Source organism: Oncorhynchus nerka, linkage group LG14, assembly GCF_034236695.1.
Source record: "Oncorhynchus nerka isolate Pitt River linkage group LG14, Oner_Uvic_2.0, whole genome shotgun sequence".
NCBI classification, from domain to species: Eukaryota; Metazoa; Chordata; class Actinopteri; order Salmoniformes; family Salmonidae; genus Oncorhynchus; species Oncorhynchus nerka.
In genome coordinates this window covers 57,140,123-57,165,856 of record NC_088409.1, presented here as the reverse complement: position 1 = coordinate 57,165,856, position 25,734 = coordinate 57,140,123, and the positions used below count along the sequence as shown (strand labels likewise).

Here is a 25,734-nt window from a genome sequence, read left to right as displayed (position 1 = left end):
ATTCACAAACCCATTGTGAAATGCCCCCCCCTCAATTTAGCGTTGATTTATGATTTACATTTACATTACATTTACATTTAAGTCATTTAGCAGACGCTCTTATCCAGAGCGACTTACAAATTGGTGCATTCACATTTACTGGTGTATGGCCTTACGAAATATATTGCCCCTGGACTTGGGAACTTACTCTTCTTCTTGCTGCTTATTCTTTCGGACATCTTTCAGTTCACAGACATGGTGAACCTGGGTGTGTTTCTGCTTTATCACTGATTGGGCAATGGCTGTCATCCAAACATGTCCCCAACACAGCCTCAGGTTAATCTCCCACGTTTCCTTGGATACTGCCAACAACAACAAAAAAACATACAGTATATTCACAGAAACGTTCTCTTTTTTTGGTATGAGATGTTTTCAGTGGTGGTAGGTGGGGTTGAACAACTACTGTTTAACAACCCACCTCCCCCCACCCTCCCCAGAAAGATAACATATTCTTATGTTTAGATTAAAGTGGACCTTTTGACTGTAATACACTTGGCACTGGGCATAGTGGACAGTATGTGACCTCAACAGTGGTCAGTGCATCGACAGGTGACACTAATAAGAGTAAAATGACCGGAGGGGAGCTAAACTGCCTCTGTCATAGCTCTTAAAAGGTGTCTGTTGACCAACACCTTTCTCTACATGTGGAACCTACAGTTGTGTTAGCAGGCTGGTTTGTCCTGTCTTTGTCTCTCTGAAATGGTTTACAGGAGTAGGCTCTTTCATTTCAGTTCAAAATTGAAATGGGTTGAGGCGAAGGAAAAACAAATAAGTGCTACCAAATATGACAATATACATTTCGTAAATATTTGAATACAATGTGTAAATAAGACGTATTAAACACGTCTGTAAAACCACAATGAGGACATAGACCTATCGAGCAAGTTTACATTCATCATTGCGTACATCATACAAAAAAAAACATCAGAGTAATCTGAAATGGAGCATAATTCATGTTCAAATTCACAACATAACATTCGTAGGCATTTCATCATTAAGTCCTTTAGGAAATAATGTCTGGAGGGTGAAAATCCCAAAACATTCTCTTTTACTCAGAGTATTATTAATGTCACCTCCTCTGTCTGATATCTTAACTTTCTCTATGCCACAAAATCTAAAAAGGTAGAAATGTCATGCTTTAGATCATTAAAATGTACACTGATTCTCTGTTTGAGAGAGCGGGTGGTTTTACCTACATAACACAGCCCACATGGACATTTAATCATGTTGATAACATGGGTGGTGGAGCGCGTAATAATGTCAATTATTTGAAACCGTTTTCCTGTATGTGGGTGGCAGAAATATTCACACTTTATCATTATTGTTGCACTGTGTGCATTTATAGCTACCATTTGGAAGAGGGCGTAAAAGAGTCTGGCTGATTTTCTTTTGTGGCTTGCAGTTGGCATGAACCAATTTATTGCGTAAATTGCGACCTCTCCTATACACAACAAGTGGTGGATTTTTTAAAATTCAGACGGCAATGCTGGGTTGTGGTTGTGAACATTATGGAATGTTCTTTAGCTTTAGCGGGTCTTTTTTGTACCAGTTAATCTCGTGTTTTTCCCAATGCCGATTTAAGAGCTTCATCCACACATTGTGGAGAGTAGCCTCTTCTTAGAAAACCTAGTGCGCATCTCCGCTGCTTTTTCTAGATAGTCCTCTGTGTAGTGGCATATACGGCGCAGTCTGAAAAACTGGTTTCTTGGAACTTCTCTTTTTAATGGCTCAGGGTGGAAGCTGTCTCCCTGTAATAGAGTATTTCTGTCCGTTTCTTTTCGATACAGAGTTGGTAACAGGGTTCCATTTGGTTTCTCAAGCCACATATCGAGGTAATGAACACGTTGAGTGTCACATTCAATAGTGAATTTGAGATTGGGGTCAATGTCATTGAGTAGTGTCATAAAGACTGACAGCTCTTTTTCCGTTATTTCCCATATGCAACAAAAAATGTCGTCAATATATCAATACCACTTCAGGACTTTATTCAAAAATGGATTTTCGTTTTCATTATTTACAAAACGTTCTTCAAAAAGACCCGCATAAAGGTTAGCATAGCTCGGAGCGAACGTGGAGCCCATCGATGTTCCATTCGTTTGGAGGTAGTAGTCGTCATCAAACCTGAAATAGTTACGTCAAAACATATTCAGCCAGCTCTAGAATAAAGTTTGTTAGTGGATATTCGTTAGTGTCTCTGTCTCCCCCTTCATGGGGAATGCTGGATTAAAGACTCTCGACATCTAATGTGATGAAAATACAGTCTTCTTTTAAACGTTATTAGTGAGATCCTGTTCATGAAGTTTATATAGTCTTTCACATATGATGGCGTTGCTTGCCCATGAGTTTTAATAATAGAGTCTACAAAGATCGACAACGGCTCTAGCATTGAGCCTAACCACTGGTCTGCCTGGATCGTTGCCTTGTGTTTTAGGTTTCTGTAATTTCGGTAAAATGTACAGGCGTGGACGTATGGCACATTTGCAGCGAAGATATTCCTTTTCAGATTTTGAGAAGGTTGTTTAATAATAGAGCTCCAGATTAGAGCATATATCGAGGGCGAGGTCTACATACGGGTGCTATTTTTTTTTTTAAAGAAACTCGCAAAAGCTCTGAGGAAGGCCCAAACGTAAAGCTTTTTAAAGATCAGCGATACTATCAAGAGCAGTGTACGGTTTCCTTTTCCCTTCATCTTGTTCAACTGTTACCATGCACCTGCAAAACGATTGCTCAGATGTGCGAGTGCCTTTTGATTTTTGAGTTCAAATGAAATCAAATGTAATTTTACACCTTGAAATCTCAGCCGTCATCCATGCTTTGGAGATTAGGACCCTGGGATTGCGATGCTATTAGACAGCCCCATTCAGAAGTGAATGCCTTCTTGCCAACGTCTCTTTTCAACAGAAATAATAGGATGGTACCCAGTCTGGTGAGCAGAGCTCATCTGTACCTATCTGGGTCTCCAGAGAGATGATACTGTAAAATAAACGTCCTAGCCCTAGGCGATAATGATTGATATACACTGATATACACTACTACACTCAAAATGTTGGGGTCACTTATAAATGTCCTTGTTTTTTACAGAAAAGCCAGTTGTATTACTTTAAATCAGAACAACCGTTTTCAGCTGTGCCACATCATTGCAAAAAATGAATTTCTAATGATCAATTAGCCTTTCAAAATTATAAACTTGAATTAGCTAAGACAACGTGCCATTGGAACACAGGAGTGATGGTTGCTGATAATGGGCCTCTGTACGCCTATGTAGATATTCCATAAAAAATCTACCATTTCCAGCTACAATAAGCTGGCGGCAGGTAGCCTGGTGGTTAGAGTGTAGGGGCGACAGGTAGCCTAGTGGTTAGAGTGTAGGGGCGGCAGGTAGCCTAGTGGTTAGAGTGTAGGGGCGGCAGGTAGCCTGGTGGTTAGAGTGTAGGGGCGGCAGGTAGCCTGGTGGTTAGAGTGTAGGGGCGGCAGGTAGCCTAGTGGTTAGAGTGTAGGGGCGGCAGGTAGCCTAGTGGTTAGAGTGTAGGGGCGGCAGGTAGCCTCTAGTGGTTAGAGTGTAGGGGCGGCAGGTAGCCTCTAGTGGTTAGAGTGTAGGGGCGGCAGGTAGCCTCTATTGGTTAGAGTGTAGGGGCAGCAGGTAGCCTCTAGTGGTTAGAGTGTAGGGGCGGCAGGTAGCCTTTAGTGGTTAGAGTGTAGGGGCGGCAGGTAGCCTAGTGGTTAGAGTGTAGGGGCGGCAGGTAGCCTAGTGGTTAGAGTGTAGGGGCGGCAGGTAGCCTAGTGGTTAGAGTGTAGGGGCGACAGGTAGCCTAGTGGTTAGAGTGTAGGGGCGGCAGGTAGCCTCTAGTGGTTAGAGTGTAGGGGCGGCAAGTAGCCTAGTGGTTAGAGCGTTGGACTAGGTTGCAAGATCATATCCCCGAGCTGACAAGGTAAAAATCTGACTTGCCTAGTTATAAAATAAACAGTAGTCATTCACAACATTACTAATAATGTCTACACTGTATTTCTGATAAATTTGATATTTTACTGAACAAAAACATTTCTAAGTGACCCCAAACTTTTGAACGGTATTGTATACAGCCCATGAGCGAAGTATTACTGTATCTGTCTGGGTCCTAACAGTCATCTTAGAGGACACTCTAGGATATCAGTCTTACCGTTTTAGATTAGCCATATAAAATAGCAATATAAAGTTAATTACTATGATAACATGTACAATTTTAAGGTATTAAACAAGTCAACACAGTAAGTCCAGAATATATTTAGTACGTCTGGTAAACACCCTTGGTAAATCTTACACATACATCCTATTAATATTGTAAATATCCATCAGCATGGACAATTATGCTCCAACCAAAACACAGTTCTTAACTGTGATATGCTCCCTTTTTCAACTTCTGGATAAACCAACGAATGGTATAGATGGCGTAGCCATGAAAGTGTGACAGAATGACCCTCTCTCGCTCTGGGGGTGTTCTCATACCTGTGTTTAATCAAATACATTCCTAGAGATATCTAATTCTCCTTGTACATGTGGAACGTGTGCATGCACATTCATACGCCAGGGATATCACATCAGGGAAAGCCATCTTTAGTTTAACAGGTTGGCAGGAGCGAATGACATGTTTACAAATTCAACCTGCGGGTTGATGTAGAACATAAACTTGATAACAGCACTCAGCAGAAGGCTATTACTGTCACGGCTGTTGAAGGACGAGGACCAAGGTGCAGCGTGGTGAGCGTACATTTTCTCTTTTTGGAAAATGACCCCGAACAAAACAATAAACACTACAACAAACTGTGAAGCTAAAGGCTATGTGCCCTGAACAAAGTCAACTTCCCACAAAGACAGGTGGAAAAGAAAAGGGCTACCTAAGTATGGATCTCAATCAGAGACAACGATAGACAGCTGTCCCTGATTGAGAACCCTACCTGGCCAAAACATAGAAATAGAAATAGAGTATAGAATACCCACCACAACTCACCCTGACCAAACCAAAATAGAGACATAGGATCTCTAAGGTCAGGGCGTGACAGTACCCCCCTTCCCCAAAGGTGCGGACTCTGGCCGCAAAACCTCAACCTATAGTGGAGGGTCTGGATGGGCATCTATCCGCGGTGGCGGACGTCACTGAAGGCTTCGTGCCATGGATCACCACTGGAGGCTTCGTGCCATGGATCACCACTGGAGGCTTCGTGCCATGGATCATCACTGGAGGCTTCGTGCCATGGATCATCGCGGGAGGCTTCGTGCCATGGATCATCGCGGGAGGCTTCGTGCCATGGATCATCGCGGGAGGCTTCGTGCCATGGATCACCACTGGAGGCTTCGTGCCATGGATCACCACTAGAGGCTTCGTGCCATGGATCATCACTGGAGGCTTCGTGCCATGGATCATCACTGGAGGCTTCATGCCATGGACCATCACGGAAGGCATCGTGCCATGGTTCATCACGGGAGGTTTCGTACCATGGATCATTACTGGAGGGGAGAGACACACAGGAGGCCTGGCTCTGGGAGCAGGCACAGGACTCACCAGGCTGGGGAGACATACAGGAGGCCAAGGCACCGGATACACTGGGCTGTGGAGGCGCACTGGCGGTCTCGAGCGCAGAGCTGGCACAACCCGTTTTGGCTGGATGCCCGCTTCCACCCGGCAAATGCGGGACGCTGGCACAGAGCACACTGGCCTGTGAATGCTCAACCGAGACACCGTGCGCATCACCCCATAGCACAGTGCCTGACCAGTCACATGCTCGCCACGGTAAGCACAGGGAGTTGGCTCAGGTCTGAATCCTGACTCTCGAAAAATGTTTTTTGGGGGGCTGCCTCTCGGGCATCCTTGCTAGTAGTGTTCCCTCATAACGCTGCCACTCTGCTTTAGCTGCTGCCTTCGCCTTCCTCTCTGCTTCTACCTGCTCCCAGGGCAGGTGATCCTTCCCGGCCAGGATCTACTCCCAAGTCCAGGATCCCTTGCCATTTAAAATGTCCCCCCATGTCCAGTCCTCCTTCTTCTTACCATGCTGCTTGGTTCTTTGGGGGTGGGAAGTTCTGTCACAGCTGTTGAAGGAAGAGGACCAAGGTGCAGCATGGTGAGCGTACATTTTCTCTTAATTTGGAAAATGACGCCGAACAAAACAATAAACACTACAACAACAAACCGTGACGCTAAAGGCTATGTGCCCTAAACAAAGTCAACTTCCCACAAAGACAGGTGGGGGAAAAAAAGGGCTACCTAAGTATGGTTCTCAATCAGAGACAACTATAGACAGCTGTCAATGATTGAGAACCCTACCCAGCCAAAACATAGAAATACAAATAATAGAGTATAGAATACCCACCCCAACTCACACCCTGACCAAACCAAAATAGAGACATAAACAGGATCTCTAAGGTCAGGGCGTGACAATTACAATAAAAACCTGGATTAACACATGCAAACACCAACCAATAGGATGACATGGGGCTAATTCACAGGGGTCAAAGGTAACACAAATTATAACATAATGCACACTGGTTGGGGCCATCACTGATCTACGTTATTAAAACCACATTGTTAACATTACTCCCCTATTGGTTCGAGGCACACACAACATTCTTTACCTGGAAAGCTATGGGTCAGCAGTGTTAGTTAATGAGGTATGGGCAGCATGTTTAAACTCTAATCCTTACAGGCACAGCGTAGTGCCATTACAGTAGGTTGCAGTTAAAGTGCCTCAGAAGTCAAAGGAGAGAGGAGTTGCAGCTTCAAATACAAACACACTGTGCGTGAAGCGACTCTAACGTAGCTAAACAAAATATGTTCGAGGATCGATATTGGAGTATATTCGTTGAACGTTTGGACATAAGCACATTTCACAATCCTTTGTGAAACTCTCCCAGTTGACAACATTATATTTCCAGTGCGCTAGTCAGTGGGTTTGCACCAGCCCTACATGATGTCCTTTCCTAAGAATCCCTTTTGTGTGCTTTTGAAGAAAACACCCACTGGGCACAAACTGACAAAAACTCACAAAAACTCCAACATAGTTTCTATGTAAATGTGTCAACCTAATGTGATGTGGAATCTAAGTGGAAAATACATTGGATTTGAAAAAAGTAGTCAACTGTTTATTGAACACTGAGATTTCAACCACATGATTTTCTATCAAGGTAAAGACAAAGACAAACCTTGTATAAAATATGTTGAATTTGTACCTTTAACACGTCTTATGGCTGCAGGGGCAGTATTGAGTAGCTTGGATGAAAGGTGCCCATATCAAACAGCCTGCTCCTCAGTCATAGTTGCTAATATTTGCATATTATTAGTATTATTTGATAGAAAACACTCTGAAGTTTCTAAAACTGTTTGAATGATGTCTATGAGTATAACAGAACTCATATTGGCAGGCAAAATCCTGAGTTGAAATCAAAACAGGAAGTCAGAAATCTGAGCTTGTATGTATTCACCAGAGTCCCCAATGAAATCCCCTTGAGATATGAATGATGTTGCACTGCCTAGGGTTCCACTAGATGTCAACCATCAATAGAAATTATAATGAGGCTTCTATTTTGTTGTGGGAGTGAATGAGAGCAGAATATATCAGATGTCCATCAAGCAGCCATTTTGTGATCGCACTTTTTCCTCATGGTAGTCACTTGCGTTCCATTGCTCACGAAGACAAGAAAGAATACTCCTTTTGGAACTTTATTGAAGCTATATGTTAAAAACATCCTCATGATTGATTCTGTACTTAGTTTGAAATGTTTCTTCGACCGGTAATATCACTTTTTGAAGTTTTTGTCCGATATAACGCTGACCAGAATTAGCGTTTGGATTTGTATACTAAATGTATTGCAAATTAAATTCGCAACCAAATATCAAAATATTTGAAGGAGACAGTTCTTCTGCTTAATCTGGCTTTAATTCCAGTTTGTCTTCAAATGAATAACCCTCTACTGCACAACATTGCCCTCAAGCAACAGAAAACTATTTTGCCCCTCACACCCCCTATATTTTCTACAATTCCTAAACATGGCAGTATGTGACGACATGTTTGTAAACAATCCAATGAGGCGCAGAAGTTGGTGTGATGGATCAATTGGGGGAGGGACCTTCTTTTAGGAAGCAGAGCGATGTGAGCATATGGTTTAGCGGAGGGTAAGATACATTTCTTTATTTAGCATGTTTAAATAGAGATAATGTGAGAAAAAAATCTGAACTTGTGTAGGAACCTCTGAAGAAGCATACTTGATAGGTTTTGAGCATGTTTCATTTTTCTATATACTGCATATTCAATGTTGTGCAGGCTACTTTTCAGGGCAATATCATGCTCAATGAAAAACATGTAATTTGATGTAAAATTATGGCCTTGGTCAATGTTTTTGCCAACATATCCACTCACATTCACAGCCAATGGACACAGGGACATTCTATGGGTGAAAGGAGCCTAATTTAGCACACCCTCTGATATTGAGGACAGTGAGCTTGAGGACAGTGACAGCGAGGAAGAATGGACTCCAGAATCAATTTTGAAAGGCAGTGAAATAATAGTTTATTCCCAACTTGTATTTTCTTATGAAAATAGTGCTTGTTTCACTTAATAAATGTTCTGAAAATATCCGATTTCCCCTGGTGTTTTAGTGTTGCCCTGAGACAACAAAACAATTCTGTGTGTGTGTGGGGGGTAAAACAGTTTTTTAAAGTATGTTGTAGAGGGATAATTGATACGTTGGATTCACGTCTTTATCTCAACCAAAAATATAAGTTAAAGAATAGGACTAAATCAAACCAAATGTTATTTTAAATGCATTTAAAGTTTGATTTGATTTAGTCCAATTATTTAAATGTAGACTCGGCTAAATGACGTTGCCACAAGCAACATCACAGATATTGAGACAAAGGAGATGCAAGACTTGGCTCTTACACATTCACACACAATGTCTGCACATGTGCACGGGCTCGCTTCAAACTGTTCAAAGCGTGGTAACCAGGCCACCAAAACAGTGGAGAAGTTGCGCCTCGCACTTCAACACTCTTAGTTGTTACGGAAATTGACCCCTATGCTGTTTACTTTCTGCATATTCGTCATATTCACAGAGTCTATCTTTAAGTAGAGAGGACAATGCCATGCTGACTCACGTGTATTTACATGTGTGGGTGGGGTGAGGATAAGGCTTAAGTGTGTGAACAATGCTGAATGAACAAAGCAGAGTTCTCTAGAAGTGTGAAAAGCTCAATGTCTTTCCAAGTACATTCTTCAAATCAAATCAAGGTTTATTTGTCACGTGCGCCGAATACAACAGGTGTAGACCTTACAGTGAAATGCTTACTTACAGGCTCTAACCAATAGTGCAAAAAGGTGTTAGGTGAACAATAGGTAAGTAAAGAAATAAAACAACAGTAAAAAGACAGGCTATATACAGTAGTGAGGCTATAATAGTAGCGAGGCTACATACAGATATCGGTTAGTCAGGCTGATTGAGGTAGTATGTACATGTAGATATGGTTAAAGTGACTATGCATATATGATGAACAGAGAGTAGCAGTAGTGTAAAAGAGGGGTTGGCGGCTGGTGGGTGGAGGGACACAATGCAGATAGCCCGGTTAGCCAATGCGCTGGGTAGCACTGGTTGGTCGGCCCAATTGAGGTAGTATGTACATGAATGTATAGTTAAAGTGACTATGCATATATGATAAACAGAGAGTAGCAGCAGCATAAAAAGGGGGGTTGGGGGGGAACACAATGCAAATAGCCATTTGATTACCTGTTCAGGAGTCTTATGGCTTGGGGGTAAAAACTGTCGAGAAGCCTTGTCTCTTAGCTAAGTAGGCAAGTTTACTGACTTTTAAAGCGGAATAACTTTCTTATGTTTCCTCCAGCTACAGTGTATGATGAACCACTAAAAGCTCTTACATTTGATAGAAGCCTCTAGAGAGAAATCCGGACACATATTGTTGTGGTGGCTAGGACAATAAAATAAAAAACATCACTTCAAATACATGTTGAATGCTGAACATTTACTTGTCTAAATGTCTCCTCAATAAGTTCTTAACTTTCTTTCTCATTCAACTAGAAATCGTTCAAATGCAATTCACACTGATAATGCCTTGACTCTGAAGCACCTGAGAGTATTTTTTGAAGCACTATTATTCCAGATGGACTGATATAGTATGGCTTTATGCCTTATGTGGTATGTGGTGCTCAATGTTAAATCAGGAAGTGGGAGTTTTCGGATATAGAAGGTTTTTATAGTGGAACAAATTAGGCCTACCACACGAGGGCAGGGTAGAACAACTCTTCACGCTGTATGTTGACAGCTCTTTGGATTTCTGTTCTCTGCTTGACATAGCCCACTGTGCGCACGTAATATGTTATGGTTACTTCTAAGGTTTAACGTTGAGAACATCAGCCTGAGAATATACATAGATTGCATATAGGCCTAATGTGCCAATGTCCATTGTTAGAGACTGGTGAGGGCTATTTGGTGTAATCTATGGCCTATCAAACACTGTTGACTTGTAGCCTACCCTACGCTCTTGGAAAGGATTTTTGAATTTATATTTAATATTTTTGTTTTTATATTTTAGTCATTTAGCAGACGCTCTTATCCAGAGCGACTTACAGGAGCAGTTTGGATTAAGTGCCTAACTCAAGGGCACATCTGCATATTTCATCTAGTTGGGTCGGTGATTCGAACCAGCGACCTTTCGTTAATGGCACAACTCTCTGAACTGCTACCTGAATAAAACTGCATGTTGACAAAACAGGCCTTCAGAATGATTTCAAATACAATCGACGGCGAACACAAGTTGGATAGCAAATGGCTCCTGCTGAGAAGAGAAGACTGTGCTGTAAGGCTACCAAACTATTTGATCCGGTTTCAAATATTGTTTAACAAAGTAAAACGAGAGAAAGATAGGCTTTTGGCACAAGAGCATCGGCCATCCCCAATGAGTCAGCTGTGCATCATTGGGTGAGTCGGTGAAACTGGAAATCATTTTTAAGACTATAATTTCCTCCTCCAGTGCCGTTTATGATGATATAATTTTTTCCCCCATGAGCATGGCCTTATTTCTATTACAGGATATTGGATGACTTTCATTCATATTCCATTCACATAGTTCAATGTAACATCGATAGGTTTAGGCTACTACGTTGTCGTGACTTGACTTTAACATTCATCTGAGGACTCTTATTTATCTAATTAACTAACTATTTAATTGTTACCCGATTTAAATTAATAATGTAACAATGAACTCATTAGGATCTGAGGCACCACGAGAGCGGTTCTTTAAAGAGTTACCATCTCCCGAATGAAACTCTAAAAGGTCTTTACCTATCACATCTATTAACAGTCAACTTAATAATCATAACCTTGTATCATGTCATCATTCTGAACAGTCGTAACCTCCTTGCATCTGCAAAAACACGAGGCTTGCTTATGCTTTCAGTACTACACAAATTGGTTTAATTATTTATTTACGAGCAAATTAAATGGGAACACCGGATAGACACAAGATTATACTTTCTTTTTTTAAATAATGTTTTTTTTATTCAATTAGTATATTTGAGTTTAATCACAATATTTGCTGTATTATGTGTTTTTTCTTTTCAGGTGGATTAAACTGAAATTGGAGCCAACTTTCTATGGCTTGTTTAAAAAATAACTGTATTTTGGAGATTTCGTTTTCAAATAACTGAAAGTGAGAGGTTGTAATCTGAATATAGGGAAAAGGCCATTGTTGAACATGAGGTGAGACATTCTTACTAATTTCCTAGAGAACCAGTTCGGATTTAGTATGACTTTTGTATGACAGATGCATTTAGTGAAAGGTCTAGTGCTTTAATATTTAATAATTTCTGCCCTCCAAATTCATATTCATTATACTGTATAATAGGCCCTTTTAAATTTATCTGGCTTGTCATTCCAAATCAAATTGAATATTTTTTGCTCATATAACAAGTCATTTAGGACATCTAGTTTGTGCATGACACAAGTCATTTTTCCAACAATTGTTTACAGACAGATTATTTCACTTATAAGTCACTGTGTCACAATTCCAGTGGGTCAGAAGTTTACATACACTACGTTGACTGTGCCTTTAACTTCTTGGTGACAGAGGGCAGTATTTTCACATCCAGATGAAATGCATGCCCAAATTCAACTGCCTGCTACTCATCCCCAGAAGCAGTTCCTACCGCTTCACCTGAATGTCACCAGTCTTTAGAAATAGGTTGAGGTTATTCCTTTGTGTAATGAAGAAGTAGCCCTGTTCAGAACAAGAGTCACTTGAAGTGTACTGTTAGATAGAGGAGCTTGACCAGACCAGGGTCGAAATATGCTTTTCTCTCTTTATTTACGGAGGTGCTACCCTCAGATAATAGCATAATTTGCTTTCACCGAAAAGCCTTTTTGAAATCTGACATGTTGGCTGGATTCACAACAAGTGTAACTTTAATTTGCTATCTTGCATGTGTGATTTAATGAAAGTTTGATTGTTATAGTCATTTATTTGAATTTGGCGCTCTGCATTTTCCCTGGCTTTTGGCCAGGTGGGACGCTTCCCACATATCCCAGAGATAAACAGCTTGGAAAATTACAGAAAATTATGTCATGCTTTAGAAGCTTCTGATAGGCTAATTGAATCAATTGACTCAATTGGAGCTGTACCTGTGGATATTTCTCCAGGCCTACCATCAAACTCAGTGCCTCTTTGCTTGACATCATGGGAAAATCAAAGGAAATCTGCCAAGACCTCAGAAAAAAAATTGTAGACCTCCACAAGTCTGGTTCATCCTGGAGCAATTTCCAAATGCCTGAAGATACCACATTCATCTGTACAAACAATAGTATGCAAGTATAAACATCATTGGACCATACAGCCTACATACCGCTCAGAAAGGAGATGTGTTCTGTCTCCTAGAGATTAATGTACTTTGGTGCGAAAAGTGCAAATCAATCCCAGAACAACAGCAAAGGACCTTGTGAAGATGCTGGAGGAAACGGGTACAAAAGTATCGACATCCACAGTAAAACAAGTCCTAAATCGACATAACCTGAAAAGCCGCTCAACAAGGAAGAAGCCACTGCTCCAAAACCGGCATAAAAAAGCATGACTATGGTTTGCAACTGCACATGGGGACAAAGATCATACTTTTTGGAGAAATATCCTGATATCTAATGAAACAAAAATAGAACTGTTTGGCCATAATGACTATCGTTATGTTTGGAGGAAAAAGGGGGAGGTTTGCAAGCCGAAGATCACCATCCCAACCGTGAAGCAACATGTTGTGGGGGTGCTTTGCTGCAGGAGGGACTGGTGCACTTCACAAAATAGATGGCATCATGAGAAGAGAAAATCATGTGGATATATTGAAGCAACATTTCAAGACATCAGTCAGGAAGTTAAAGCTTGGTCGCAAATGTGTTTTTCAAATGAACAATGACCCCAAGCATACTCCCAAAATTGTCGCAAAATGACTTAAGAACAACAAAGTCAAGGTACTGGAGTGGCCATCACAAAGCCCTGACCTCAATCCTGTAGAAAATTTGAGGGCAGAACTGAAAAAGCGTGTGTGAGCAAGGAGGCCTACAAACCTGACTCAGTTACACCAGCTCTGTCAGGAGGAATGGGCCAAAATTCACCAAACTTATTGTGGGAAGCTTGTGGAACGCTACCCTAAATGTTTGACCCAAGTTAAACAATTTAAAGGCAATGCTACCAAATACGAATTGAGTGTATGTAAACTTCTGACCCACTGGGAATGTGATGAAAGAAATAAAAGCTGAAATAAATCATTCGCTCTACTATTATTCTGACATTTTACATTCTTAAAATAAAGTGGCGATCCTAACTGACCTAAGACGTTGAATTTTTATTGAATTAAATGCCAGGAATTGTGAAAAACTGAGTTTAAATGTATTTGGCTAAGGTGTATGTAAACTTCAGACTTCAACTTTATACAAACATATGTGAGCACCCTTTCAAATTAGTGGATTTGGCGATTTCATCCACCCCCGTTGCTGACAGGTGTATAAATTTGAGCACACTGCCATGCAATCTCCATAGACAAACATTGGCAGTAGGAGGGCCTTACTGAACAGCTCAGTGACTTTCAACATGGCACCGTCATAGGATGACACCTTTCCAACAAGTCAGTTTGTCAAATTTCTGCCCACGTGCTCTTATTGTGCCTTCCCAAGATGATCCTAACTGACCAGGAAACCCCGTCCATGTCCCGGTTGATGAAGGAATTGTCGGTTAAACCAGGTCAACACATATGCACAGTCATATTCCACCCGCAGACAGACGGTTTGTGCGAACGCTTGAAGAAAATGATTAAAAGCATGTTGAGAAGAGTGGTGTCCAGAGACGGAAAAAACTGGGACATGCTTCTGCCCCACTTAATGTTTGTCCTGTGAGAAGTACCGCTGGCATCCACTGAGTTCTCCCCGTTCGAATTGCTCTACTGCAGGCCATGTCGAGGGATCCTTGACTTAGCCAAGGAGACATGGGAGGCCTAACCATGCCAGTTCCAGTCAACAATAGAACATGTTACCCTGATGAGAGACCGCCTGTCGGCAGTCTGGCCCATAAAAGGCGCAATGGACTCAAGGCCGGGCCTACAATAAGTCAGTGACACCCAGGGAGTTCACAGTGGGAGAGAAAGTGATGGTACTTGTGCCCACGGCCGAACACCGCTTGCTGGCACAGTGGATGGGGCCCTACGAGGTAACGAAAGGGCCTCACTGTTCAATTACCTCATCAAGTAACCGGACAGGAGGAAGAAGGTACAACTCTATCATATCAACCTGCTGAAGAAGTACCATGGGATAGAGGAGGGTGTGGCTTTGATGGCCGTGGAGGACAAGGAAAAGGAGGAGGCCCTGCTACAGAGCAGTCGAGACAACTAGACAAGCTGATTATGCAATTTGGCAGGGTATTCTCGCCCTTCCCAGGACAAACAAATGTACTGTTTCATCATATCCACACTGAACCCGGCAAGAAGGTGCATATCCGGCCTTACAGGATTCCTGAGGCCCGCCCAAGTCATCGCAAAGAACGAGATAAGGGAGAGGCTGAGGATGAGGGTGATCGAGCCACCCATAGTTCTGGTCCCCAAACCTGACGGGTAGTATGAGGCTCTGCAACGAATTTAGGTGTGTAAACGCCATCTCTACGTTCAACGTGTATCCAATGCCCCATGTGGATGACCTCCTGGAGTGCTTAGGAAAGGCCAAGTTCATCACCACTCTGGATTTGACGAAGGGATATTGGCAAGTGGCTCCTGAGGACCGCCCAAAGACTGCCTTCGCCACACCAGAGGGGATTTTTCAGTATGTGAAGACGCCCTTCGGACTGCATGGGGCTGCGGCAACTTTCCAACGCCTCATGGATGCCATTCTACGGCCCCATCAAGAGTATGCAGCGGCGTACATAGACAATGTGGTCATCCACAGTGAGGACTGGGATAGTCACTTCCTGCAACTACAGGCAGGGCACGTGAGCCTGGAGGCTACAGGGCTGACGGCCAATCCAAAATGGGATACACCATGGGGAACAGAAAAATACGTCAACAGTCAGAAAAGACCAGGGCCATTTGGGACTGGCCTCGGCCTCAGACGAAACGGGACGTCCGGGCCTTCTTGGGGATAACGGGATATTATCGCTGTTTCATCCCTGGATATGCAACCAACCCCCTCACAAACCTCATCAAGAAAAACTAAACCGTGTAGTGTGGAAGGACGAGACGGAAGACGCCTTCCAGTTGCTAAAAGATAGCCTGTGCTCTGATCCCATCCTGCAGGCTCCTGACTTCTCCCAAGAGTTCATTGTGCAGGTAGACGCCTCAGATACAGGGCTCGGAGCCATCCTAGCTCAGGGTGAAGGCGAAGCAGAGAGGCCTATTCTCTTTATAAGTAGGAAGCTCAGTGATCGAGAACAGAGATATGCTACCGCAGAGAAAGAGGCCCTAGCCATTAAGTGGGCCCTCAATTATCTCCGTTACTACCTACTCGGGCGTAGGTTTTCCTCGTTACTGACCATGCTCCCCTCACGTGGATGGCCGGTAAGAGAAACAATAACAACAGAATAGCCAGATGGTTTCTCGCTTTACAACCGTTCTCTTTCCATGTCATCCACAGGGCTGGAACGAGGAACGGGAATGCGGATGCGCTGTCCCGACGAGACCAAGACAGTGCGTCTGATGCCCGGCCCTCCGTCCGGTCCTGAGGGGGGAAGTATGTGGAAGGACCACCAGAGGGCAGGCTGCTCCCACGGACAGTAGCCCAGCCCAGCATGTGAGTCAAGGTGATCAGAGGCAATTAAGCACAGCTGACGGTACTAATGAGCTATTCTCTTTCCCCTACAAGAGAGAGGAGGGAACTGGCAGAGAAGGGAGAAAGAGAAGAGCGTTTGCTTCTCCAAAGGAGAGGACGTACCTTTTCGGAATGGAGAAGAAGGGGACAAACTAACTCTGGGGAATGGGCACCACGGATCTGGACCACCACCCGAAGGGACCTCTCCACGGACGGATCGTCAAGGCAGCGACACACCAGTGATTTATGTTAGTTAGTTTAAAGATACTCTCCTTATGTTCATTGTTCTTGTAAAGAGGATTTGTGTTTCAAGATAACCCTTGATTGTGTTGGAGTGTTTAAGAAGAAAGAATTTCCTCAGTAGAGAACTTTGTTCAATTCAGAAAACCTGCTCCTGACTCGTTTATCCACCTTTCCGCTTTAGAGCAAACTCAAAAGTACTTGGTCCGCTCACATATTATATATAGCTACAAAAAAATATATATATTTTTTTTTTTTTTATTTTAAATTTCCATAATTAATTTGTAATAATTGTAATTGTAATAATGCAGGTAGTTTATGTAAAGGATTGTTACCTCATACCAGTATTGACATTACAAAAAATACATTTTGGCAAGCAATTATTATTTTAGCAAACAATTATTGTGATTCATCCAATTTTGTTCCTAACATCTTTACTCCCTTGCAACAGTTGTGAGATACACACACACACACACACACACACACACTCAACCCCTTTCCCCCACAAACAATCATACACTCAGATGGTCAACAGTTGTTCCAACCCAGAGCCCAACTCAAGAAAGGCCTTGATTTGCAAATGTATAAACAGTTGCAGCTGTATGAATAAGCATGCAAAATTGAGCAAAAATTGGCAAAAATTGTGAGATTTGAATAACCATTGTCACGTCCTAGGTGATGGAGATCAGATATACCCCCTCCCCCTGAAACACTCAAACGCTGTCCCCTGTTGTGATCATATTCCCAAGCATCTCTGTGCTGTCAGACCTTTGATGATTTTGTGCCACCAGGGCCACAATAATATGCCCCTTCTCTGAATGTCTGAGTGTGACCCCCCCCTCCCCATGGGATACTGCAGCTAGTGTTGCCAACACTGCCACTGCCTGGGTGGGGGCACCCCACCGGAATCCCCACCGGCTAGGTACAAGGTCGATAAGATTCTCATTAGCAGCGTTGACAAATTCCTTTGGCTTTGTAGGACCAACCCTGTCAGGCAGGGTCAGAATCTTGAGGGAGCGGTGCTGCTTTAGGAGGTTTCTGATCACATTCATCTTTCTGATTTGGCTACTTACAGTAGGCCCATAAAACAGATGACTTCTCCTTAGTGTATGGGTCTCTCAGGCGGGTGTATAGGGTTGGGGACCATTCCATCATGATAGGACAGTGAATAAATAAATATGAATAATTTATTTTTAAATGTAAATCCCATATCTGCACTCTTGTAACCCCTGCTCACAAACACACATGGTGTCACATCCTGACCTTAGTTCCTTTTTTATGTCTGTGTTTGGCCTGGTATGGTTGTTGTCTCTGATTGAGAACCATACTTAGGTAGCCTGTTCCCACCTGGTGTTTGTGGGTAGTTGTTTTCCGTGTCTGTGTTTTCACCATACAGAACTGTTTCGATTCTCGTTGTTTCACGTTTGTTATTTTGTGTTCAGTTGTAATAGATTTAACATGGACACGTACCACGCTGCATATTGGTCTGATCCTTCCTACTCCTCCTCAGAAGAGGAGGACAATCATTACGCATGGGCTCTGGGATTTGCAACCCGTATCCTTTTTCACTCACTTATAACCTCCACACTTTTCCAAACACAAAAACACACACGCCACCTTCCGTGACGATAGATGCACGCATACCCACATACTGTGCCTTCTATGTCCTCTGTGTTGAATCTCTACCATGTTGATTCAGTACTTTTGCGTTCTAGGTCATTGTATATAAAGATGTATCCTTCTAATGCTGTCTTGTCAATTTATGAAATACTATAAATGGAAAGTCTAATTTTCCAATGATCCCTATCTAGTAAGGTGTAGTTGTAGTTTATTTGTTTAACAATTGTTGTGTTTTATTGCTTTTCTATATTTTTCCTATATCTTTTTCTTCCCATGTCTAGTATTGTGTGTTCCATTATTCGACTCCTCTATGGGAACTGTGCAATATTTAGAATAGCCATTGAGTAGTCTTTGTGTCTCTGAATATTTGTTTATCAATGTACAGTTTATCGACTACGAGAGCTACACGTTTCCCTTTCAATCTATTTTCCTTGAAGATTGGATACAGAACTTTGCTGCGCCGTTGTGCAATTTCCCTTCAGGAACTGATCATTCGTGCCTATTTTCGTTTCAGCAAGTCTTTTACCCAGGCTTTTAACCCTTATTTGATCTTTAAAGGAAGCTAATTTGGCAATGATTGGGCGATCATATCGCTGCCCTCTCTGTCTGAAACGGTGTACACGTTCGAGTTGGATTGTATCGGCAGCTTCCCGTGGGATCTGAAGAGCTGTAAGGAGGAACTCTCTAACGACATATTCAGGAACTTCTCCTCCTTTCTCTTGGATACCGGTAAGTACCAGATTCTCTCTCATGGATCTAGTCTGTATGTCAAGTAAGCCTTCTCTCAGAACGGTGTTCTCCATTTTAAGTTCATTAACATCGGTTTCAATCCCTTTTATCTTGTTTTGTCTTTCTCCAATGACGCAGCGTTTTGGTCACTCATCTCGAGGCCTTCAACTCTTCTATATCCTAACTGACTAGTACAAGTATGCCCAGTTTGTCATTTGTTGATTTTAACAGATCGGTTTCCACACTTACCATTCCCGGTGGTGAAAATATTAAATCGTCTTTGTCTGTCGAAGAGTCGCGTTTTCTTTTCAGGATTGGTTCCCCTGTTTAACTCACCGTCGTGTTTGGGTGTAGCTTGTTTTCGTAATATTTGTCGCTAATTTCTCCAGCCTTATGATTTGTTTTGGTTTTAACCCATCAGTTTGTGAAGTGCTAATATTTAGTTTAATTTACTGATATTGAATATTATGTTTTTATCTTGAGTTGATCTCCACTGATGTGTTCAGTCTGCCATCTTTACTACCCTTCTTCTTCTATGAGGTTTAACGGCGGTTGGCATCTAATTCGTTGCATTTACCGCCACCTACTAGACTGGAGTACAACTCCCTTATACTTTGCTTGAAAAATACAAATGTACTAAATGAATACCCTACCATCTAACACTACACTCACTAATGTCAAAAGTATTTCAAATCAAATTTGCACCACCCTGCTCCACGAATTAAATGTATTTATTCCTACCTCATGCCATCATCCTGAAAGAATGGGACATCACCAGGTCCCAGAAGGCTTCTTGATCTGCCCTACCTCTGAAGCTGCTGGAGATGGCCACTTCACAACTGGAACCTACCCCACGCCTCTGGAGGCCCCCCTCCTCCTGCATGCTCGGCAAGGCAGTGAAGTGTGAGGCAACCACTTCCCACACAGCCAGGACCCCCCTCCTTGGTATTGATGCCGTTGGCCAAAGAGTCAGCCAAGACCTTACAGAGGAACCATCACAGCCCGGGCCCCAACTGACTAGACCAGACCAGAGCTGACCAGACCAGAGCTGACCAGACCAGAGCTGAAGGTCAGAAAAAAAGCACCAGCATGAACAAATCACTTCATAATGACTTTGAGATAAAGGATGAGATCTTTTTGACAGGTTTACTCTGAGGTTCCCCGTAAAGTCAATATCTGTGTTTCCTATCTGGCCTCATAACCTTGGTGTGTGTTGATGGTACAGGCTACTGCACTGGTAGAATTAGTATTCTGAGCCTGTCATTGAATCCTCAGACTTGGGACATGGGACCAAGGAGAAGCAGCAGGGATGGAGCTTATCAAATGAACCGTGTAGCAGAGCCGGTGAGAAGCCAGTCATCCCTGATATACAGGTAAGAGGTCCAATCACCTTCACACAGAGAGAGAGAGAGAGAGATGTCAAATGGCACTCCGGGACACTAATGATATATTTCTCACCATCTCCTGCAGTCAAGAGGCAAATCCAAGTGGAGACGACGACAAAGTTAAACAAACAGCTCCATCCCCTGACCACCTCAGATGTTTTTATTTGTTTTTTTAACACTATGAATAAATGTCATCAAAATGATTGCATTCAAACTGTTAAATGGTAGTGTGTACTCATTTCTTTTCATCTACTCGTAAGTTGACTCTATCTCTTCTCACAGTCTGTATATCCTCCATGAACAAAGTCTATTGGGCCTACGGACTATTCAAACTTCATATTATAAATGTGAATTAGTCAGTTAGTGGCTAGACAAAGTCTGCCTGCAAGTCATTTTCATAATCTGGAGTATTAATAGACCGGGTAAATTCATGACCGGAGAGAGAGAGAGGGGTAAATATGCAGGGATGATGAAACAGGGTAGACTGTTTTCAATTAGCCGAACAGAAATTACATTCAATGATATTAATTAGTCGCCTCTCTGAGACACCGAGCACAATAGTGGTTTGACAGGTTACAATATAATAACCTACAGAGAGATGACAGGAAAGTATCATCGCAGCTTAATGTCAGTAACTTAGACATATGGAAGCAATAACCCATTTCTATCGGCATGTATTTTCATTTTCTTCTAAATTGTATTATATCTCACTTCACACTGACGTGAGTTTGCACAGACGTATTTGTGCCTGAGTGATATATTGGGTTGTATGTGGGAGGTTAATTGAGTGTGCCGGTCTGTCCTCTATAGGCGTAGATGAGGGGTTTTGGCACCATCGAATGAAACAATGACAGGCTGAGTGTAGTGCTCTCTGTCTCCGGTCTCTGTCTGGCCCTCTATCTTTCTCATCACTTCTACCATCCGTTTTCCATCATTCAAACAAACAACCCAACATTCCAGCCAGAGAGCGAGTGATGAGGGAGGGATGAAGGCAGGTGACCGGTGGGACGGTGACCCTTGTCCTTCACTTATAACCTCCCTCTCTCTCTTTGTTTATTTCCTCTTCCCTGGCCACACACAAAAACAGCAATAAATGTTTCCTTTATATAATGTGCAGATTTTTTCCCAAAGTACAATCCACATTACTACTAAAAAGCCAATTTACCGTCATAAGTATAGTTTAGTTTTCCAAATGTTTAAAGGTAGACAGCGTTAGGACGTAGCTGCAGAAAGTAAACAGCGGGGCAATTAAATAGTAAATAGTGAGTCAATTTCCACGACAACTAAGAGCATTTGAAGCAAGTTGATTGACAAAGTCATGAACAATTGGAAGAATTGAAGGAACCACATTTGGGCTATGATTAAAAATATATATATATGCCTCTTGGGTCAAAATGATAGCTTGAGTGTTAAGTCTCAAAACAGGTTCCATTCCACCCTTACCTTCATTTCCTCGTGGGTCTATATACCATTCTGTCGTGGCTGCCTTCTTTATGTTGAGACTAGATGCTCCACTGGGTTCATACCTAGGATAGGATAAAGTAATCCTTCTCAACCCCCCCCCCCCTTAAAAGATTTAGATGCACTATTGTAAAGTGGCTGTTCCACTGGATGTCTTAAGGTGAACGCACCAATTTGTAAGTCGCTCTGGATAAGAGCGTCTGCTAAATGACTTAAATGTAAATGTAATGTAAATGTTCAGGGTCATGGCTGTTCAGGGGGTCAGACCTGAGGTGGTGCTAGTAAGTGGTTCCGGGGTAAAGCCAGGGTTAAAGTGATCTGTCTTGATTGTGTTGGACTAGTGGCATGACCCCTGAACAGCCATGACCCTGAACCCAGTGGAGCATCTAGTCTCAGCATGACCCCTGGCCAATGCCACTAAACAACCCAGGCTAAGACATTTACCAAGACAGACAGGCTCACAATAACCTTTCAAATCTTCCCAGTTCACCTGTATAATCATAGCCATTATAGCTAGCTGTATCGTAGGGCATCATTCAAGGAGACGGGAACACAATCACATCTGAAGTTTAAAAAACAACTTTTTATACCATGTTTACATTGGTGGGCTGTAAATATGGTTCCTGCAATTTACATTCTAAAACTCTTTCGACAACAAGCCAAAGCAGAAATTCTATGCCCATACAATATGTTAAAACATTTCCAAATATGCAGTTTTGCGTGTATTACCGGCAGCAAGCAACATGATGGTTATAACACATAGATTCAATCAGATCCGGCGTTAACCGGCGATAGCTGACAGCTGATGTTTTGGCGTTGTCGGAGGTGTCACTACATTGGAGCTGTCAAATCGGTGCGCAGCTGCTCTTGAGATCATTGTCATGAAGCCACACCTGTCCCGCCCGTATTAGAAATTCAGAACGAGAAGACGGAGCCCATATAGAAATAGTGATGCTCAATCTGAAAATCATTAAACGAGGTAATGAGGATTTCTATCAGCCGAATCGAAGTGTAGATTGCATCTCGCGTTCCGGGGTTCAAACTTGTAAACAAGACTGCACGGGGTTTCTCTGAAGGTGTGTCCGTGCAGCCAATGGCAAAGTCCACTTTAGGTGCAATGCCAGGAGCCGCTTGTGAAATTGACAGCTCTAACACATTTTCACCACCGGCACCGCCAAAACAACCACTATGCCGGATGTCGGCAAAAGCAGATCTGATTGAACCGAGATCTACATTTTCTCTTAAATCACTTACTCTTGTGCCCAAAGGACTTGTGCCCTGTATCGTCTCTAAGGGGCAAAACAGGAGATGGTGAAGTTGGACTGCTCTTCTCGTTGGTCTTTGTGTCGCTCTTGTTAAGGTGTGAATCATGAGAGAAGCTTGTGGGACCTTGTTCTCGCCTGTTGTGTTCTGTTGTTGTGTTCTGTTGTTGTGTTGTGTTCTGTTGTTGTGTTGCCTTCTGTTGTTGTGTTGTGTACCTTTCGGACACCTTCTGCGGTCTGACCCTCTCTGCCCCGCCTGCCCTGCAGTTGACGCTGTCACGGTCAGCACACACACACACAGACAGACACGCACACACACAAACACTCACTCATTCACGCAGGCACGCACACACATACTACCACACACATTTAAACACATTATGTAGCCACACAACAAACACCAACAGAATAATGTAAGCCTCAGAGTGACTACACAAACACATGTCACTTGGACTGCATCATTTGAATGGTCACCAAAACCACGCAAACACGATGGCCACTTGCACGTTGGAGAAGTGTGCTCTTCACGGATGAATCCCAGTTTCAACTGCACCGGGCAGATGGCGTGTATGGCATCATGTGGGCGAGCATTTTGCTGATGTCAATGTTGTGAACAGAGTGCTCCATGGTAGTGGTGGGCAAACAATGAACACAATTGCATTTTATCGATGGCAATTTGAATGCACGGCGATTCCGTGACGAGATCCTGAGGCCCATTGTCGTGTCATTCATCTACCACCATCACCTCATGTTTCAGTAAGCAATTCTTGGAACCTGAAAATGTCCTAGTTCTTCCATGGCCCGCATACTCACCAGACATGTCACCCAATTGAGCAAGTGTGAGATGCTCTGGATCGCCGTGTACGACAGCGTGTTCCAGTTCCCGTGAATATCCAACAACTTTGCACAGCCATTGAAGAGGAGTGGGACAACATTCCACAGGCTACAATCAACAGCCTGATCAACTCTACGCAAAGGAGATGTGTCGCGCTGCATGATGCAAATCATGGAAAGACCAGATACGGACCAGTTTCCTGGATGTTCTGTGACTCTATTTCGGAAGATAACTTCGGGGTCATTATTGTCAAACAGTTGTGACATCACACAACTTCACATTTCCCTTTTTCGAAAATGTGCCAGTCAAAAGAAGTGTAGTTAAAAGAAGGAAATGACTGCGGAGAGAGTGTGGTTTGGATAATGGATGACAAAAAAGTTTCGGATAATCTATTTAAATATAGGTACGTGTTATATATATTGACATAAAACTAAAACTTAGATTTAACTGAGATGTTAAATGCCAGTGTACCTGAATCGGGCCTGGCTCTATGATGAGGCAACATATCCCAAGGATCCCAGCTTCTGCAGCCATCGTGAGGAGGATTCAGGAGGAGGATGCTGGTGCCCCATCCGCCTGACCCACAGAACCAACACCTCCAATACCGGAAGTAAGTGTGAGTGATGTTGTTGCATGTGTGTGTCTGACTCTCCTACCTTGGCCTGCTGTCACTATATGTGAGTGAGATGTTAGTAAAATTCCGTGAATGAAGTGTTTTCGTCATTCTAGTTTGAAGTAACAAGAAGAAGCGCTGCGATTGTGTGTGGACCCAAGAAGGACGACACAGTGCACATGCATCAAGTGGAAGAAATACATTTGCAACATACACACAGTAAAACTCTGTCCCTCATGTGGTGTGTAGACCGGCCTTATTTGTGTTCAATGGGGCTCATTTATCATTTCCATAAAATACTGTATGTAAAAATGTGTCCTTTCAATTTGTTCAGTTCAAAGCAATAAATATCAATAGTGATGAAAATCTTGTTTCATTTGTATTTGTTGAAGATAAACATGATTTATTCCACCCATTTTTTGATTATAAACATTTGATATAAAAAAAAAACGAATAGCGCTTTTATTGATAAATGTGATCTAGCAGATATGGCTAATATTAACCATGTATGCTATCTAAATCGCTTGTAATTGATATGTCAACATGTAAGTATTATTAATGATATCACCCATTTACACACAATACGCCATAAGGATGAAGTGAAAACATGTTTTTAGGAATGTTTGCAAATCATCATTTTAATATTATTTTCTGAATTCTTCAAGCTCTGTCAAATTCGTTTGACCATCGCTAGACAACCATTTTCAGGTCTTGCCATACATTTTCAAGTAGATTGAAGTTAAAACTGTCACTCGGCCACATTGACGGTCTTCTTGGTAAGCAAACTCTAGTGTAGATTTGGCCTTGTGTTTTTAGGTTATTGTTCACCCGCTAAAAGGTGAATTCATATCCCAGTGTCTGGTGGGAAGTGGACTGTACCAGGTTTTCGTCTTAAGATTTTCCCTTAGCTCCTTTTCGTTTCTTTTTTGTCTGTGTTCGTTTCAGCTGAGCTATCATGTCAACACATTCAGAGATTGATCAGCTTCCATACTCATTTGCGTAGACTACCTAAATAACACAGAGTAGTTTAAATCTTACTTTTCTAACAGAAGCTGCTTCTGAAAGTCAATTCAGAGTGAGGTTGGGTTTATGTAGGCTACATTGACATCTGATTTGCCCAAAGGACACCATCATTCCAATGGGAAGGTATACTATCATTCAACCATGGTTGATTGGATATTTGGAAGTTTAGAAGTAGTTACCGTAAACCCAATATAGGATGTCAAATTCATGATATCTATAATAAA

At 42.5% G+C, this 25,734-nt stretch overlaps 1 long non-coding RNA gene across 1 annotated transcript; it reads left to right on the top strand.

Moving 5' to 3' along the window:
- Nucleotides 1–18,440: 18,440 nt before the first annotated feature.
- Nucleotides 18,441–20,478, top strand: LOC115142114 (uncharacterized). The gene is made up of 4 exons (XR_003865463.2): nt 18,441–18,931; nt 19,694–20,000; nt 20,207–20,304; nt 20,402–20,478. It is a non-coding gene; the product is annotated as an uncharacterized LOC115142114 (long non-coding RNA).
- Nucleotides 20,479–25,734: the final 5,256 nt, after the last annotated feature.